The sequence below is a fragment of the Ursus arctos genome, unplaced genomic scaffold, assembly GCF_023065955.2.
Source record: "Ursus arctos isolate Adak ecotype North America unplaced genomic scaffold, UrsArc2.0 scaffold_27, whole genome shotgun sequence".
Taxonomy (NCBI): domain Eukaryota; kingdom Metazoa; phylum Chordata; class Mammalia; order Carnivora; family Ursidae; genus Ursus; species Ursus arctos.
The window spans coordinates 2,047,633-2,066,230 of NW_026622952.1; positions in this window are offsets into that span (position 1 = coordinate 2,047,633).

Sequence of the window (18,598 nt, forward strand, 5' to 3'; positions counted from 1 at the left end):
CCCATTTATCTTATAACTGGGAGTCTTTTCCTTTAGACCACCTTCATTCAATTCCACCCTCTACCGCCCCACCCCCTCTGGTCAACACAAATTTGATCTCTTTTCTATGAGTTTGGTATTTTGTTTTGTTTTGTTCTTAGGTTCCATATATAAAGTGAGATCATACAGTATTTGTTTTTCTCTGACTTATTTCACTTAGTATAAAACCTTCAAGCTCCTTCCATGTTGTCGTAAACAGCAGGATTTCCTTACGGCTGAAGAGTATTCCATTATATATATATATATATACCACATTTTCTTTATCCATTCCTCTGTCAATGGACACTTAAGATTGATTCCATGTCTTGCTATTGCACATAACGCTGCAAGTGATTGCACTTTCAAGAAAGCAGGGGAAATTCTCAGGAGTCAAAAATGAAGGGAAACCAGGAATCCACAGTGGTAAGCAGATTCTGGCAGCTTCCATACGTAGACTCCCATGAAGGAGTTTACCCAACTCCGTTTCCGAGAGCCATGGGTTTTAATGGCCTCATGGAAAGAGGAGACAAGGCCTTGGGTCCATACAGGTTGGGATGTTGGCAATAAGACCTACATGTATATGTCACCCTCTCTGTAAAGGCAGACCTGAAAAACTGTCCACCAGCAAAAACATGACAGAGAGATTTATCTGCTATGACCTTGATTCTAGATGTGGTTAAAAAAAAAAAAGCCTGAAAATGTATAACCATGGCCTTCTCACATGGATTTGGAGGATGATTCTAAGTCACCTGAGTTGTACAGAAGCCCCAGACCTAAGAACTTTAACTTACAGTGATCTTGGGTTGAGGGAACCTAGCAGAATTAAAGGTGAAGCCTTTTTGAAGTCTGCACACTCAACCGAAGTTTCCTGTGATTCCACAAACACAGCCCGGTAAGTAGGACACGAACTCACAACCCCAATTACAGAATACAGGAGCGAACAAACTCCCTTGAGTACGCGTCAGCAGGAACAGCTGCGTTAGTTCCCCCAAGGGTATTGGAATTATCCCCTCTAGAATCTAAAGTGAGCATTTTTACAAGGTTTAAAGAAACAGAAGAGGGAATCTAAAACAGAAGCAAAAAATAAGATACTATCAAAAAGACCAGACCGATTTGAAAAACAAAATGCAGTACTTCTAAAAATAAAACAAAATAATATTAATGGAAATTACAACTCAATGGACAGGTTAAAAGGCAGATTAGACATAGCTGAAGGAACTGGAAAAGACAGTCACTTCTTGGGCGTGGAAAATTTCGTTTTCTGTCTCTGTGTATGTTCAGGCCGTAAACGTCCAACGTGACCCGTCTGCTCTTTGAGCGGGAGTAGCCGAGCAGTGCTGCGTATCATGTGGGATAGAAGGAACGTGCAGTCCTCACGCCAGGTAGGATGGGAAGAGTAACTCCTAGCCCCGACTGGTACCAATTCTACTCAATGCATGTAGATTACAGGAGAAAGAGGACAGAAGGCTCAGACTTCTAAATGAAATTTCTTTTTCTACAGCTACTGAAAATGAAGGTTTTCAAAAGCCATCCACACAATTTTCTACACAGGCAGGAGATGAAATGTTCCTCCCTAATTGCACAAAATCATTTTGGTGAACCATTTGGGATTTACCTTATTAATAAACAAACGTATGAATCTTGATGTGTGCAACTGTTTAATGCAGAAATCTGCTCAAGGATATGAGTATCTGTGTGTGAAATTTTTAAAAAGGACTTTACTCTGCTTAAACAGAATACTTGACTTTGTTGTAAACATAAGAGATAGGAAGAATTATGAACAGAAAAATATCCAACAATCTTACCCAGAATACAGCAGAGGAGGACAAACAAGTGGAACATAACAGAAGAGAAAGAAAGGAACATGATGAAGGGCAAGATGAGAAAGCTTAAAGCACAGTGGATTGGAATCCCATAAAAAAGAAAACAAGAATGATCAAACATCAAAAAGCAAGAAATTGTCCAAAGTTGACGAAAGGTGCAAATCTTTAGATTTAGGAATTAACTGAATCTCGTGCTAAATAGCAAGAAATCAGTGCCAAACCACATCATTGTGGAAGTGCAGATCACCGAAGACAAAGAGACCTCAAAAACAGCCAGAGGAGAAAAATAGTTTATATATAAAGGAATAACATACTGTCAGCCAGCTTCTCAGCTGCAATATGAGACTGAGGAATAATGTGTTTCAAGTATGAAAAAAAATAACTGTCAGCCTGGATAACCTGGACAGCTTTTCTTTAAAAAAACAAGGACAAAGAAAGATAGTTTCAACTAAAGAAAAAAAAAAGCAAGTTTACCCTAACTGAATTAAGATAAAGCATTCCAAGTTATTGCTTTGCTTCGTTTTTTAAGGTATGTTCCATGCTGGGTGTGGAGCCCAGTGCAGAGCCCAGTGTGGGGCTTGAACTCAAGACTCTGAGATCAAGACCTGAGCTGAGATTAAGAGTCAGATGCTTAACTGATTGAGCCATCCAGACACCCCCAGCATTCCAGGTTCTTTGTGACATTCTGGGAAAGCCTAGTGTGGCAGGCTGCTAACTACGCCCCGGCCTGTGGCCTTCCCTTCTTTCTAGTAACAGAATCCCCCACCTCCCACTTTCACCAGACACGTGGCCACCCAGCTAGAGATTACATTTTCCATCACCCAGCTGGAACAGGTGAAGGAGAGAATGGGAAGTGATTGAAGATGAATCATCAAGAAGAAATAGGGGACAAGAGTTCAGGGAGACCAGGATTCAAGGGAAAGTTTTGCTTTTTTAAAGATGAAAGATACTAGAGAATGCTTGTTGTTTCAATAGAAGGAGAGAAAATGATGTTGCAAAGTAGAAAGGGGAAGCTGCAAGACTGAATGTTCTGAGAAGACAAGAAGGATCCAAAGTACACGTTAGGCTGTTGATGGAGCAGGGACTCACCCAGGTGTATCATCACGTAATGGTTTCCCAGAACCAGTATCATCTCTTATATTTTAATAAATCAGTTAAACACCCTGAATTTTATTTTTTCAGTCCCCTATTGGTGGACATTTGTTTCCATTCTTTTTTTTTTTTTTTTAAGAGAGGGAGGGGGAAGGGTCAGAGGGAGATGGAGAGAGAGAATCTCAAGCAGACTCCCTGCTGAGTGGGGAGCCCGATGCAGGGGCTTGATTCCACAACCCTGAGATCATGACCTGAGCTAAAATCAAGAGTCAGATGCTTAATCGACTGAGCCACCCAGGCACCCCCACCCTGAATGTTAATTTCTGTTCCTAAAAGGAGCAGTTCTGTACACTTTCAGAGTTGACATCACAGGCCTGTTGAAGAGACTTAGAATGTCCAATTGGAAAATGGTGATTTTTGTTTCAGATGTAAATCAGAGGGATGCCATGTGACAGGAAAATGTTGAAGAAGAGTGGTAGTCCCCAAAATTGTACATTAAAGCACTTGAGCAAACATGTCTGGGTTTATTGCTGGTGGTTTTTTCTTGCTTTTCTAGGATGTCAAAAGGAGCATGGGTTCTCTGGAGGTCAAAGGACTCATGGAAGAAGTTTGTTGAGGAGGTAATTGCACAGAGAGGATGTCCCATGTGAGCCCCCAGGAAAGCTGTAATGAAAGGTGGGGGAGCTACCAGAGCCAGAAGTACACTCATCTAGAGCCAACAGAATGAGATAAGGGATGGGGGAGAAGGAATTATTCCAGTCCTATAATTTAGTAAGAGTTTCCTGGAACTCCAATGCTAGTGAGATTAAGTAGTTATGGCCTAGTGGCAAGTTCATGGGAAAAAGCCAGAGGGAGAATTAACTTGTATTTGACATGAAACACATACTCTCTGGGTATTCATCAGAGTAAATTATATGCAGTGGGGATGTTTAAAAGCACTTCCTTTTTCTCCCTTAATGAAGATGCACTGCTGGATCACATTGGACTGCCCTCTTGGTTTGCAGTAAACAATCAACAACTTCTGATGCCTATAATCTAATGTCTATACTTATGATTAAATTTAGGGTGAATACACATTACCATAATCCCTAGGAATTGCATAATATTTCCCACCAACACTTAGTTCCTTGCTTCTCTGCACAATGCAGGATCCCAGCCAGGCTGGCAGGCAATGCCGTGGGAGAGCGTGGGGTTGGGAAGAAGCCTCGGCCTCTGAGGGAGGCTGGGAGTCCCTGTGCGCTAGGCCCAGCTGCCAGAGTGAAAGGGAAGAAGCATGTTGACAGGGAGGGCGCAGGGGCTGCTGCTCGGGAGATGCTGAGGATGGGCATCACCCCTCCTTGCTCTGCCACCCTAAGAACATGGGACGTTGGCTGCTAACAGGCAGCACCCGTACCGTGCTAACTAAGCCTCTGTCTCTCCAGAACAGTCAGGGGAACCACGACTGGAAAAGGAAGCCTGCAAATGGAAGGCGATTGGACTGCAGGAGAATGAGGCGTGCAGCCTGGCCTCCGGCCTCCTGCTCCCGCTGAGTCCACCTTCATGCTTTCTTCCAGCCGTTCCTGTGATGCTGATGCAGACCACATTAAGGCGAGGGGCTCCATGCACAAGACGGAAATAGCCAGAGGATTCCAAGAGGTCCTTTTAGTGGAAGGGAGGGAGCACTACCGTATATTCCACTTAACCTCCCAGCAAACCCGGAAGGCAGGTAGGGCAGGTGCGATAAGCCACATTTTAGAACAAGGTGCTGGAGACGGGAAATGACTTACTAAAAGTCAGTGGCAAAGTGGGGATCAGGTTCCGAGTCTCCCGACTCTTAGTCAAGGATTTGTCCCACCAAGACTTAGAATTATAAGCATCTTAATTAGCACATGGGAGTTAATAAAGATTTGAAGGCAGGGATCTGATGAATTGCTACTCCCTCAATTACGAGCCAGCATTCAAGAGCAACTACCTAATACAAGAAATTATAGAAAACAGTCACTTTAATGTGTGTATCTTGACTAAATTAGTCCTAAAACTCTAACCAGATGGTTTCTGAAAGCATTTCCCATTCTGGTGTTCACAGTCCTGAAAATTTTATATATTCTGCAGAGGCAAGAGTATCTGACAGCAAGGGGTGTGGTTAGTATCATTGCAAACGTAGGAGCATTGTGTGTTAAACCATGAAAATCCCCAGTTGTTACAGTCCTGAGTCTTAACCTAAGCAGACACGAGTAGTAACTTGAACATCAACTTGGAAAAGAGGTAAAGAGACGCAGAAAGGAGGGAGAGAATCCACAAATCCTTTTCCCATCATCTGGTTCCACCATTACTTCTCCCTGTCCACACACACTTTTGGCTTCTTTTTCAGCTACAGGTTTGGAAAGGAGGCAAAAAGAGCCAAGCCCCAGCCACTTCCCATAGGACAGTGAGAGGAGTCAGGAAAGGGTTACTCTGTAACTTGCCATCTCAGCCAAATATGAAGGAAGGGGAGCCTTCCAACTTTTAATGGCCTAAACATCTTCCCCTTTTTGCAATACCATCTCTTCCTCCCTAGTCTGACACAACTACCATCAGAGTTGCTACAATATGACAGAGCTGCTGGGGGAAGGAGGGTGTGCAGAGAAAAGGAATCATGAAAAGTTAACTATAGAGACTGAGTCTCCCCAGTAGCAGGAGTTAGTTTATTATAATTAGCTAATTGTCTCTTTAGAAAATAGAAATCAATCAAACAAGTTTTTTTTTAAGATGTATTTATTTATTTTAGAGAGAGGGGGGGTGGGTAGGGGCAGAGGGAGAGAAGAATCCTAAGCAGACCCCCGCACTGAGCACAGAGCCTGACACGAGGCTCGATCTCATGACCCTGAGATCATGACCTGAGCCGAAACCAAGAATCGGGTGCTTCATGTCTGTGCCACCCAGGCGCCCCAATCGAACACGTTTTTAAATGGATTTCTGCCACAGACTCAGTGGTATGATAGGCACTAAGCGGCCACAGAAACCCCTGGAAAGACTTGCAATCCGGTTGGGTATATGACTATGGTTACAGGTACTTTCAATGGATAAACCGAACCATATATAACTAAGCACCATGCTGTGCCACGGAAACCACAAGAACTATGGAGTCAGAGAGAAGGGGAATCAGAGAGAGCTTCCCAGTGTCCTGGGAAGGCTTCAGGGAAATGTTTCCAGGATGAAGAAGGAGAGTGGCCACGAAAGTGTCACATCCTCTACTAGACTGGAGGACAAGAACCAATATGAAAACAGATGGTTCACTGGGAGTAGGTGGGATATTATAAACTTGACTATGGCAGGATTTTGTCCAGAATCAATCTTGCCCACCTCCACCTAATTTAGATAGGACACTGGAATGTGCTAGTCTGGACAGCTAGTCTGAGTGAATCCTGAACACTTAAGTACCCTAAACTTTTTGCCTTAAACACACACACACACACACACACACACACACACACACACACACTTAAACTCTCTTTGCTGGTTCAGTGACGGTGATCCTTTCTAGTGTCAGACGTGGGTGTGTTTGCTTATCTGTTTTGTATGTTTCCCGGCATCCCTGGCTTCTGCCCACTACAGCCGCTCTACCCAGTCCCCCGGTCAGAGCAAGCAAAAATGTCTCTAGCATTGCCAAATGCCTCCCACTGCTCTGGGAAATGGAATACCACATTAGGGTGTCACAGCGGGCTGTCCATAGCACATGTGTCTGTCCCCTTCTCATCACTCATCACTTTCTAATCCTTGGGCAAAGCCACTTTGTTTCAGCTGATGACACTTCTTGAAAGCCGAAGAGAATTTAGAGTTGATCTAAGTCAAGGCTCTCCTTTAGAAATCGAGGCCCAGAAGGGAGTTCAGTTCTCAGGACTACGGAACCATGCTAACAGCCCACTTCTTGGGCCCTTTGAAACCTTCATTGCACTGTCATTCTGCTCTGTGGCTTATAGTGTCAACCATCCAGCCTTTCCAGGGCTACTGTTTACCTGTTGCAAGCAACAGAGCTTCGAGCTCACCTTCCCTAAAGGGGTGTCTAATATGCCCCTTGCTGGGGATGGGTGCATCTATATTGTGGATATTTGTTTTGGGAATGGTTCCTTAAGGACCAGAGAAGTAAACTGAAATCATTTATTCATTCATCCAGCAAACGTTTCTGAAGTACTTTTGTTGAAAACTGAGGACCCCAAGTCTCTTCTGATCATGGAGCTCGCAGGTGAGTGTATAAGTGAGACATAAAGAGATCGTTATAATACATGAAACAGCAGAGGCCTGTTGTAGGAGCTGAGGCTGGGCAGAAGGACCACACCCAACCCCAGCAGGCAGGAACCACCTCCAGGAAGAACAGACCCCTGAACCACGTCTGCAGGAACAGTGAGCAGCTAGCCAGACAGAGTAAGGAAGCAAGGCCGAACAAGAGCAAGTCAGGTATGAGGAGAAGCATGGAAGAAGCACATGGCCTAGAAACAGTACACTCAGTGGGCAGACGCCAACGTTCAGGTCTTGGTGAGATGTAAGTGACCAGGAGAGGTAGGAATCAGATCGCAAGGCCTTTGCCGCTATAATGAAGAATTGAATTCATTCCTGTAGCCATGGGGATTGAAAGATAGAGTCAAGGAGAATTAATTCAAGGCACAAGCACCAAGTTGGGATGGCGCAGAAGTGTGGGAAGCGGCGATGGAACAGCTAGCGGTGGGCAGAGAAGAGGGATGAGTCAAGAAATATTTCTGAGGATGTCAGGAAGAGTCAAGAATGACTCTCAGGTGTCTAATGCTGCCTTCCAAAGAGATGGCAAATGCAGAAGGAGGAGCAGGCGTAAGGGCTGGGAATTTGCCGAGCTCACGTTGGGACGTGGGCCTGAGATACCCGTGGGACTCCAAATGGAGCCATCCAATATGTCTACGGAGGAGATTGATCCACAAGACCTGGGCTGGAAGGGCGTGCTGGGAGCAGGTGGATGGTGGCTACAACCACAGAACTGGGTGACGTCACCCAGGGGGAGGATTGAGATGAGGAATGAGTGCAGTGAAACACTTTTAGGTAACAGAAAATCTAAAAGAAGCACCTCTCTCCAGAAACCACCTTCTTGGCCAGTCCAACCATTCCAGTGAGAGGAATTTCAAGACTTTCGACCCCTGACTGGAGCAGCCCATGCTGGTTTGTTTTGTGTTCCAAAGGGAGGTGAGATCTGAACAATGAGCAGAGCTGCCCAGGCAGCTTATAAACTTTGGTTTCCAGTTGCCCAGACAGCTTACAGACTCTCATTTCCCACCACCAGACTCTCCCAAAGGCACCAGAATGCTAGCCGGCACCCTGGCCCAGGATCTAGGCTCCTTCTAATGAACCGTGAACCTAACATTTGTGGAAAACATTGTGCAACTTCTAAGGTTTGTGGTCAAATGCATTTATCCCCAACTTAATTGTAAATGTAGACCCGTAAGAACTAGATTATAGCTTACAGAGGTTGTTGACTGTTTATTGAAAACCAAAGGATAGTTCACTCTGGTCATATATTCGCAGTTCTGTATATTTGCAGTAGGGGGAATAAGGTTTTCTTGGAACAGCCCTCTCTGCATGTAATTTCCTCTGATGAATACCTATAGAGTCTGTGTTTCACGTTAAATGTAACATGACTTTTCCCCTGGTTTTTTCTCATGAACTCGACCCTCTTAGTACATGAGAAACGATGCTACCTGTTCAAGCCCTTCACAAATTCTTCTCAACTCCTTAGTCATTTCAGCCCTTTTGGCAGCAATCATGTCTTTCAGTCGGTTCAGCTATTTAGCCCTGGGATTGGATTCCTGTCCGTTGGGGAAGATGATGGTTTAAATGAGGAGCATTTCCTAAAATACTTTGTGTTTTATTTCATGTTCTCATTTTCAAAGTGCTTTTATGGAGAGTCATTTTTGCTTCTTTCCCTGAGCTTTATATGATCTCTTTTTACTGATGAAAAACGAAAGGGCAGGGCTGGAGGCAGGACTTAGAGCCCAGAAGGTGCGGGCAGGTGTGGGCATGGCCCCAAGTTGTGTCCCCTGGCCCCGCCCTGCCACAGGTGGTATGGAGCGAGGGAATTTTTAGTTGTCCCTGGAGTGTAAGAACAAAGAATATTTTTTTCCCTCCTGTTTCAGAATGAGATGCTTTATGACAGAGTGAAGTTTCAGCTTCTCCATGCATGTTGACTCTTGATTATGCCTGTGATGGATGTGGGGTATACAAGCTGGTATCCTCTCACAGGTCAGTTTGGTGACACTCTGGAAACAGTTCTTTTTTTTTTTTTTTTAAGATTTTATTTATTTATTTGAGAGAGAGAGAGAGCATGTGAGAGAGAGCACAAGTGGGGAGGAATGGCAGAGAGAGAGGGAGAAACAGACTACCTGCTGAGCAGGGAGCCCGATGTGGGGCTCGATCCCAGGACCCTGGGATCATGACCTGAGCCGAAGGCAGACGCTCAACCAACTGAGTCACCCAGGGGTCCCTGGAAACATAGTTCCATTGTGAAATCCTCCTGTTTCTTTGAGCAGAACACAACACTCTGAGACTTGGAGGACCCCACAGTTCATTGTCACTGTGGGCAAGGAGACTGAGATTCAGTTCTTGATACTCTACTGTTCAGCCCAGACTATCCCCACAAGGCATTTCTGCTCTCTGCACCTCAATTTTCCAATCTATAAAATAAAGGGTTGACATAGATGGAAGTTTCTCACACTGCAGTGTAGGGACATATTCTTGGGCTGTGGGTTCTCTATGAAAAGTTCTTTGTTTCTCAACTTTTTCACTAAAAAAATTCCAAACCAATAGAAAAGTCAGTGGCATGAGACAAGAACATCCACACACCCTTCACTTAAACTCACTGACTGCTGGCCTTTTCTGTTAGTTTTTCACGTTAATGAAAACTTATATAAGCTTTTATCTGAATCTCTTGGCTGTGCCCTTATAACCAAGGATGGCTACCCACCACCAGAGCCTGAGTGTCTGGTCATGATTATCTTGCCTTTGGCATCAGGCCGTACTGTTTTTCTTTTCATGGGATACCCAGAAAAGCACTGGAGGGGTCTCAACAAGATTCACATTGAGTGAAGGCCAGGTGATACCATGGGACCCGATATCAATGAAGGTTGTTCAGTAATTTTAACAAAGGAAAGAAGTGGGCATGTGAAACGCACACATACACACTATTTCTCCACAGATGCCATTATCATATTCATATCATCAGTAGCAATTTAGTTTGAGCAAAACAGTATCATTTGGCAAATCAAATTAGTGTTATGAAGTTAAATTGTATTGGTTTGGTAGTAATGTTTTTATTGCATTTATAAATCTGTTTTATTATAATTGTTCAAGAGCTATGAGCATAAAGAATTTACATCCACAAGAAAGTTGGCACAGACTCAAGGAACACTACAATAAAAAGAAAACTGGGGACATGCAAGAATGCATGACTGGGGAGCACAAACATTAATCCTGTTTATAAACAATGAGCATTCAAGTTCAGGAGATTTGCCTCCAGGGGTACTTCGGAAAGAGGAGTGGGAAGGAGAATAAGGCAGTTGAAATAAGTGGGTTCCTTTACCCCATTTTGGCACGTTGGAATTTTGTGTAAGATCTTGTTCAGAAAACAGGAGTTTGAATGCCACAAGTCTAGATTATTTCTAAGAATCTTTTCAGCTTCTGCGACTAAAACCCATTTATTTTCACTGACAATGGGAAGGTTGGCAGCTATGGACCCCTCCCATCCCCACTCCCCTTGATATCTCACCGCCTTTGGTGGGTGTGACATGAGGTTTGACGTGTGTGCATGTGTACTAGGGTCTCCACAGAAACAGAATTCACAGGGGATGAGTAGTATGTATATGGCAAGGGGAGAGAGAGAGAATTATTTTGAGGAATTGCTCACACAAGTGTGGAGGTACCAGTCCAAAATTTGCAGGGTAGGCTGGTTGGCTGGAAACCCAGGGAAGAGCCAATGTTTTAGTTCGAGTCCAAAGTCCATCTGTTGGCGGAATTCCTTCTTGCTCAGGGGAGGTCAGTCTTTGTTCTATTAAGACCTTCAAGTGATTGGACGAGGCCCACCCAATTTATGGAGGGTAATCTGCTTTATTCTAAGTCCACTGATTTAAATGTTAATCTCAGGGCACCTGGGTGGCACAGCGGTTAAGCGTCTGCCTTCGGCTCAGGGCGTGATCCTGGCGTTATGGGATCGAGCCCCACATCAGGCTCTTCCGCTATGAGCCTGCTTCTTCCTCTCCCACTCCCCCTGCTTATGTTCCGTCTCTCGCTGGCTGTCTCTATCTCTATCGAATAAATAAATAAAATCTTAAAAAAAAATAAATAAATGTTAATCTCATCCAAAAGGCATCACAGAAACATCCAGAATACATTTGACCAAATATCTGGACACCATGGCCTGGGGAAGTTGATATATAAAATTCACCATCACAACATGCGTCAGCCAGTTTCACCTAAAAATAAATTATAATGGAGAAGTGACTGTTTTCAACAACGTTAGGATTCTTTTGAATTCCTAGGTGCAGGCCGGGTAGAATGTTTATAAAGAAAAGAACCACCATGCACATTTAGGAAATGCCTCCAGGATGGCAGAGGTTGGATCCGTTTTAGTCATTATGTTATTGCAGCGTCTGACCCAGAGCCTGGTCTATACGACTTGTGCTCTGTCCGTATCCGTGGACTGGGGAATGAGAAAGTGTACCAGACCCTTCTGTGTGTTGTTGTTATTGGTTGTTGTTGTTTTGTTTCTATTTTTATAATAATCTTTTTATTTGAAATAATTTTGGATTGACAAAATAATGGCAACAAGAATATTGAGAGTTCTTGTACGCGCTTACCGCGCTCCCCTAATGCATACCGGACCCTCTTGGCATATGGACCGCAGCTAGGAGAATAAGCTTTATCAAAGCAACATTCTTTTGGTCAGGAAGGTAGGACTAATTACCTGGCTTTATTCATTCTTAGAAGCTATATTTTGACAGGGGAAGTCAAAACCTCTAACAATATCTGGCCAGATTCCTTACCTTGAGGCTGTCTTAAAGTAAAAAAAGTATTTGCTGAGCGTGAACGCACACTCTGAGATCTAATGAGCTACATGGATTTTCCTGTACACAACTTATGTATTCTTTTTTTTTTTTTTTAAGATTTTGTTTATTTATTTGAGAGAGAGAGAGAGAGAGAGAGAAGCAGACTCCCTGCTGAGCAGGAAGCCCCATCTGGGGCTCAGTCCCAGGACCCGGACAGAGATCATGACCTGAGCCAAAGGCAGACACCTGACCGAATGAGCCACCCAGGCACCCACAACTTAGGCATTCTTATATACCTGAAACTATAAAAACAACTATACCACCAATCTGTGCCACAACCCTCCAGGCTCCTTACTGGGCAAATGATGGGAGCCTTCGTCATGAAGCAAAGAACCCCAGTTCCAATTTACTCTGATTCTCAGCCTCTTGTATTGTTGGCCTGCTGCTGCCATCTCCTGAAGGCCTCCCTTCCCTGCCCGTCCTGCGAAAGGCTTCTCCCTCTGTTCAGCATCGATGCTCGGCTTCCTCCCGCAGGTCTACAGCGTAGGAGGGACTGCTAGAACCTCCTTTTGCGGGATGCACTAACTTCCTGATTGAAGTGCAAGCTGAACACCATGCCCTCCCCTGATGCCGCTTCTGTGCTCACCTTTGACCTAGTCAGAGTTCAACACACTATAGTCTCACTCTATGCTACGGTGTTCAGTGCTTTTACTCTGCTCCCCGAGTGACTCTGCCGACACTTGGTGCCCTCCAGCGTCATCTCTTTATAAAGCACGGCCCGTGTGCAAACAGCTGTCCACAGAACACCTATTTCATAGACCCTTGTGCAAACAGTTACTTAACACAGGCTTCAGAAAGATTTTCTCCCACTGGAAAAGGAAACTATGCCACTTAGAAGAAATATGAGAAACACATAAAAGGAGAAATAAGGTATCGCTACTGATGTCACCACTGTTAACATCTGAAGTACTGTATTAAGTTTAAAGAGTCGGAAGAATAGAGAGTAATTAAATCACCCCCCACAATACTGCATTATTATTTTGTCTTAAAAGGTTTGCAGAGATCTTTAATTTTATCAAAGAAATGTAACATTGCAAATAAAGCCAAGATCACTTTTTTCTGTCCCCAGTCCTGTTCCCTCCCCTGGCCGGAGGTAGCTACTCTCATGGGGGGAGGAGGAGGTGAGAGGAGGACAGAGAAGGAAGTTAGCACAGGAGTCCTAAACACACACAGCCAATGAGAAAGCCAAGCTCGGGGCAGTCCCATCGCCTGATGCTCAGCCCAGCTCTTCTCCAAAAGGAGCCAAAGTGTCTTGACACCAAGCTCAGGGTGCCAGTCCTGAAGGCCAGGCTTTGAGTCAAAGTGTGAGGTCCCTACAGACCTCATGATCATTTCACACTGAACATTGCTTATATTAGTTTCCCAGAGCTTGGGATAAAAGCCATTTGGGAAACAAAAGAGAGATTTGGGTTGGAACTCAGACCACCAGGAAGCTCCTGAGCTGGCTCCTTCCTGGTGCAACTGTAGCTCACACGTGGCCCCACGCCAGGACTCCACAGGCCGGTTTCCATGGGCATCAATAGGCCTACATCAGAATTCCAGGGCACGGACGCGGGTTCCAAACAGAAAGTGACCCTCTGAACAGAGAGTGAACCTGGAGCGTTCAGTCTTTGCCCCCTTCCCCAGCCCACACTCAGGAGCCCCTCCTTAACCCCCTCAGTGCCCTGGAGTTCGCTCAGTGGATGAGGGGCCACGAGTGGGAGCCCCGCCTTCCTCCCTTGTAAGCATCAACAGGGCAGAGTGTTGCCCCTGGCAACCTGATAGGACATTCTGGGAGGGAATGTGAGGCCACCACATTCTTCTTCTGGGCCACCGTGTGGAGATCCAATTTGTGACAACTCCTCTTCTGAAATGGGGCAGAGCCGTGGCTGGGGGGAGCTCCGGCACCGGCCCCTCACGGCTCCTGGTTCTGAGTGCTTCCTTCAGGCTGGCAGCTGCTGTGCTGTTTTCTAAAGCCCACATTTCTTACTGTGGAATTATCCTCTAATTTAAATTTAAACCAATGTAGGGAAAAAGACACAGAAAAGTTATCAGACTCTCAAAAGCTTAAGAAAACACGTTTTATTCCAGTCCCTGTGACCCACCCAGGATCGGGAGATGAATAAAACTCACAGTGTCGATGGTGTTACCAATTAATTCCTTTACATCTTGGTCTTTTCAAGTGCAAAACTGAAATGTCAAATGTATTACTATTTAACACGTATCTTGATCATGGATGAGGCACTAAAGACTGCTTAGATGACAACCAGTAATTTTTATAATAATATTTGGACCGCACTTTAAAGTTTTCAAATCATATACACATAATCTCATTTGCTTGCTCCGATTCTCTGTTCTTGCTGCCTGCTTGTGAGTCTGTCTGTGCAGAGGTCGGCTCCGTGGAGACCCCTGTTTAGTCTCCAACGTCCTGTGTTTTGCACAACTGCTTCTGAGCAGCTCTTCTTCTCTAAAAGAAAAGAAAGCTGCTGTCACAGGTCTGAAGCGCAGCTTCCAGGGTAGTGGGTTGAACCACACAAAATCGCTGTTTGGAAGTCAGCAATGTTGGGTTGTCGGTAACTGCATGTGGTCCAACCTCATATTTTGGTCTAAACAAAGTTTGTGAACAAAGATGCATTCACCGAAACTCCACCTTGTCTGAATCTTCCTTTTATGGATTGTGAGAAGGTGGAAACTGTTCCAAACGCTTCATTTTATTATTTGGGGGGGGGGGGGACTGCGCCCATGCAAGCACGTGCGGGGGAGGAGGGGCAGAGGGAGAGGGAGAGGGAGCTTCTCCAGCAGACTCCCTGCTAAGCACGGAGCCCCGCATGGAACTCAATCTCACAACCCTAAGATCACAACCTGAGCCCAAATCAAGAGTCGGTCATTTAACTGAGCCCCCCGGAGCCCCATAACTGTTCCAAACGCTTTAAATGTGTTAGCTACTTTAATCGTCACCATAACCTCACAGAATTTATCCCTCTTATCAGCCACATTTTAGAAATGGGAAAACCAACAATGTTCAATAACTTACCCTCACCTCACCAGCTGGAATGTGCCTGAGCCCAGCTTTGGGCCTGGGTCTGACACCCGGACTTTTCATTCTGCTGCATGGTTTTCTCGCCCGAGGAAACCACAGGATCAAGAGGCAGATGGGAGTGTGCAGGGGCAGGGAAAAATAATATGTATGACCGCCTGGAGGAGCTGGGTATTGTCAGTTAAAGTAAAGGTAAATTACTCACTACACTGGCTTGCACCATAGGAAATGTATTAGCTACCTAATAAGAAATCTAGCAACTGGGCAGTGGCCGGGCTGGCTTTGTGGAGCAGCAATGTTCTTCAATGGCCAGACTGCCTCTGTGTGTCTGTTCTGCCATCCTCCACATTGCTTTGTTCACTAGGCTAGTTCTCCTCTTGGGTCCCAAATGGTTACAGTGGTTCCAGGCTTCATATGCCAACAACAATATCCAGGCAGAAAGAGGGAGTCATCCCTGTCTTATGCCTCACTTTAAGACTGAGGAAAAGCTTCCCAGGCTCCTCAATAGCTTTCTCACAAGTCATGGTTCAGACACCGATTGGTCTTACGACCATGCGTAAACCAATGACTTGGCAAAGGGAATGAGATCACTGTGATTGCATTAGACAAAGCTAAAATTCCCCTTGGGGCTTCACTGGACCCTAGACTGCTCTGAAGGTCAGGTCATTCGGAGGAGGGAGAAACAAAACCCCAGTTTTGTTTGCAGGGAAGAAGGTAAGGAATGGTTGCCCCAGATAAGTTCAGAGTTGGGCTGTAGAAAATGGAGCTCAAAGTTTAGAGTTGGCCGGAGGTGGGGCCAGAATAAAAGTTCCTGTGAATAAATGGGGAAAGCTTTGGCAATTCAAACAGCCTGAAATACTCATGACTTGATTTGATTAGGTTGCGAGGAAAGTGAAAAGTGGGGTGGGGAGGAACAGATTAGCACAGTTTTCAAATTTTCTATGTATTTATTCATTTTACCCATTGCCTAGTAACACACATGACATTTCTTAAACTGTATTTGAAACTATATTTTCCAGTGAGTAGAGTAACTTTGTTTTACATTTTAATGTATTTTATTTCTTTTTAATGTCTGAGTTAATAAGAGAAAGCTCTCAAGTCAGCTTCTGCATTCAATCCGTTATGATGTGTCATTTTGGTGGACAAATGTGAAGAAAGTCCAACCTCACATGGATAGATAGTTGAAAAAGGGGAAGTATTTTAATAGCTTTTTTCAGATAATCGTGGTTATTCTTTGATACTACATGAAAACTTGACAAGAGATAGTACTAATGGTTAGTTGCAATGTGGAATCAGAAACCATAGTAATGAACTTTCATACTTTGTGACATTAAAATCCCTTGGTCTATTGGACACTTTGAATGGATATTTTGTTCATGAATTATTTCTATGCCATCAAACACTTTTCATTTGAAAAATATTTATTTACTGATTTATACAGATCTCCTAAATGTTGACATACTTCATACAATACAAAAGAATTCATTAGTATCACCACTTACCCAAAAGGAATGTATTGTGAAGCTGTCAAACTCGTGGTGGTGAAGTCAAGCTTTATAATATTCTACTTTTCCCCTGGAAGTTAAGTTTTATTATTGGTAAGAAAAACGATCAATTATTTTCCTTGGAATACAAGGTTTACTTTGTTCATTTTATAAACGTCTGCCCAATACCCATGTCTGAATAATCATAACTTGTCTATCTGCTGTTCTTTCAGGTAAAGAACTTCATGGTGTTCCATGACGAAAGCGGCTTGTTTAGCTCGCGCAGACGCTCTTCTTTGAGAGACACCATACTGCAACGTGCGGCACAAGTGTCATTTTATCGTGCAGAACTATTACAAAAATACGCAGTCAGGGAGTTGGGTTGCATGAAATTAACAACTTTTACAGTCTCATCAAAGACATTCTTAAGTGAAACCAGTTTTTGTTTTGTTTTGTTTTTTACCCGGGCAGTGAAGAATACAAAGGCTGCTAGTACAATTTAGCGCCGCTGCCTTGAGTCATGCGAAGGTGCCAGCAGTTTCATTCACCTTGGCTTTTGCATTGTCCACACAATGTCAACAGGCTTGTTCCAGAATAAACCATGAGGTTCAATAAAGTTATTCATCACTTTGTGTTTCTTGCCAAGCAACTCGCGTTTGGTCAAAAAACTTATTTAACTCTTTGTGGTCGTTGCCCGTAAGAGATCTTTGATGATTATTAGCTGGGGCTGATAATGGATGAATACGTGCAAAACAGCAGGCCCAGCCACATCTATAGATTGTCCCGTTGGTAACTGAGCTATTAACTCAGTTATCATATTGGGAGCCCAATCATCCCCGCAATAAGTGACTGTGTCGTTGGAAAGTGGCGCTATTGTCAGTCCCTTCTCTGACCTTCTATTCAGAAGGCATTCAGCATGTCAACTGCAAAGACTTTTAAGTCTTTCAACCTCTGGTTGTAATTCTTCAGCCTATGTAAGAAGATAATTTACTCTGTAAGGTGCTTTGCAGGTTTTCTCATTTCTAATATGAAAAGCTATAACAAATGTTCTTTAGGGTTTTTAAAAAGATTTTATTGATTTATTTTGGCACAGAGAGAGCGCACGTGAGCGAGCTCAAGCAGAGGGAGAGGGAGAAGCAGGCTCCCCGCCGAGCAGGGAGCCCTAGGCTCTGAGCCGAAAGGCAAATGCGTAACTGACTGTGCCATCCAGGCACCCCAATAATTTTTAGTTTTTAAAGAATTTATCACATCCAAAATATTTAATTTCTTTTTCTTTAAATGCTGAGCGGCTGGTTTCCCAGTGAAGTGATATCACAACTTACTTGGCACCATAATGCCTGCTTTTTTTAAATTAATAAACTGAATTTTTAGAGCAGTTTTAAGTTCACAGCAAAACTGGGCAGAGAGTACAGAGTTCCCATATGCTTCCTGTCCCTCCCCGCCACACATAGCCTCCCCAGCTGTCTCTCTGGGTACCTTCCCCGCAGCTGTATATTTACTACAATTGATACATTTACCTTGGCACATAGTTATCCCCCACAGTCTATAGTTTACATCAGGGTTCACTGTTGGTGCTGTATGTTCTGAGGTTTGACAAATGTGTAAGGACATGTAGCCACCGTTTTAGTGTCCTACAGAATAGTTTCACTGCCCTAAAAATCCTCTTTGCTTTACCTGTTCATTCCCCTGTCCTCTCTTTACTCTGACAACCACTAATCTTTTTACTGTCTCCTTAGTTTTGCCTTTTCCAGAATTCCACGTAGTTGGAATCCTACAGTATGTAGTCTTTTTAGATTGCTTCTCTCACATCGTAGTATGCATTTAAATCTCCTGCATGTCTTCTCAAGGCTTGACAGCTTATTTCTTTTGAGCACTGAATAACATGCCATCGTCTCCATGTACCACAGTATTTATCCATTCAGCCTCGAAAGGACATCTTGGTTGCTTTCAGGTTTGGGCAATCATGAATAAAGCTGCTATAAACATCTGCGTACAGGTTTTTCTATGGACGTAAGTTAGGATAAATACCAAGGCATGCCGTCATCGGATTATGTGGTAAGAGCATGCTTAGTTTTGTAAGAAATTGCC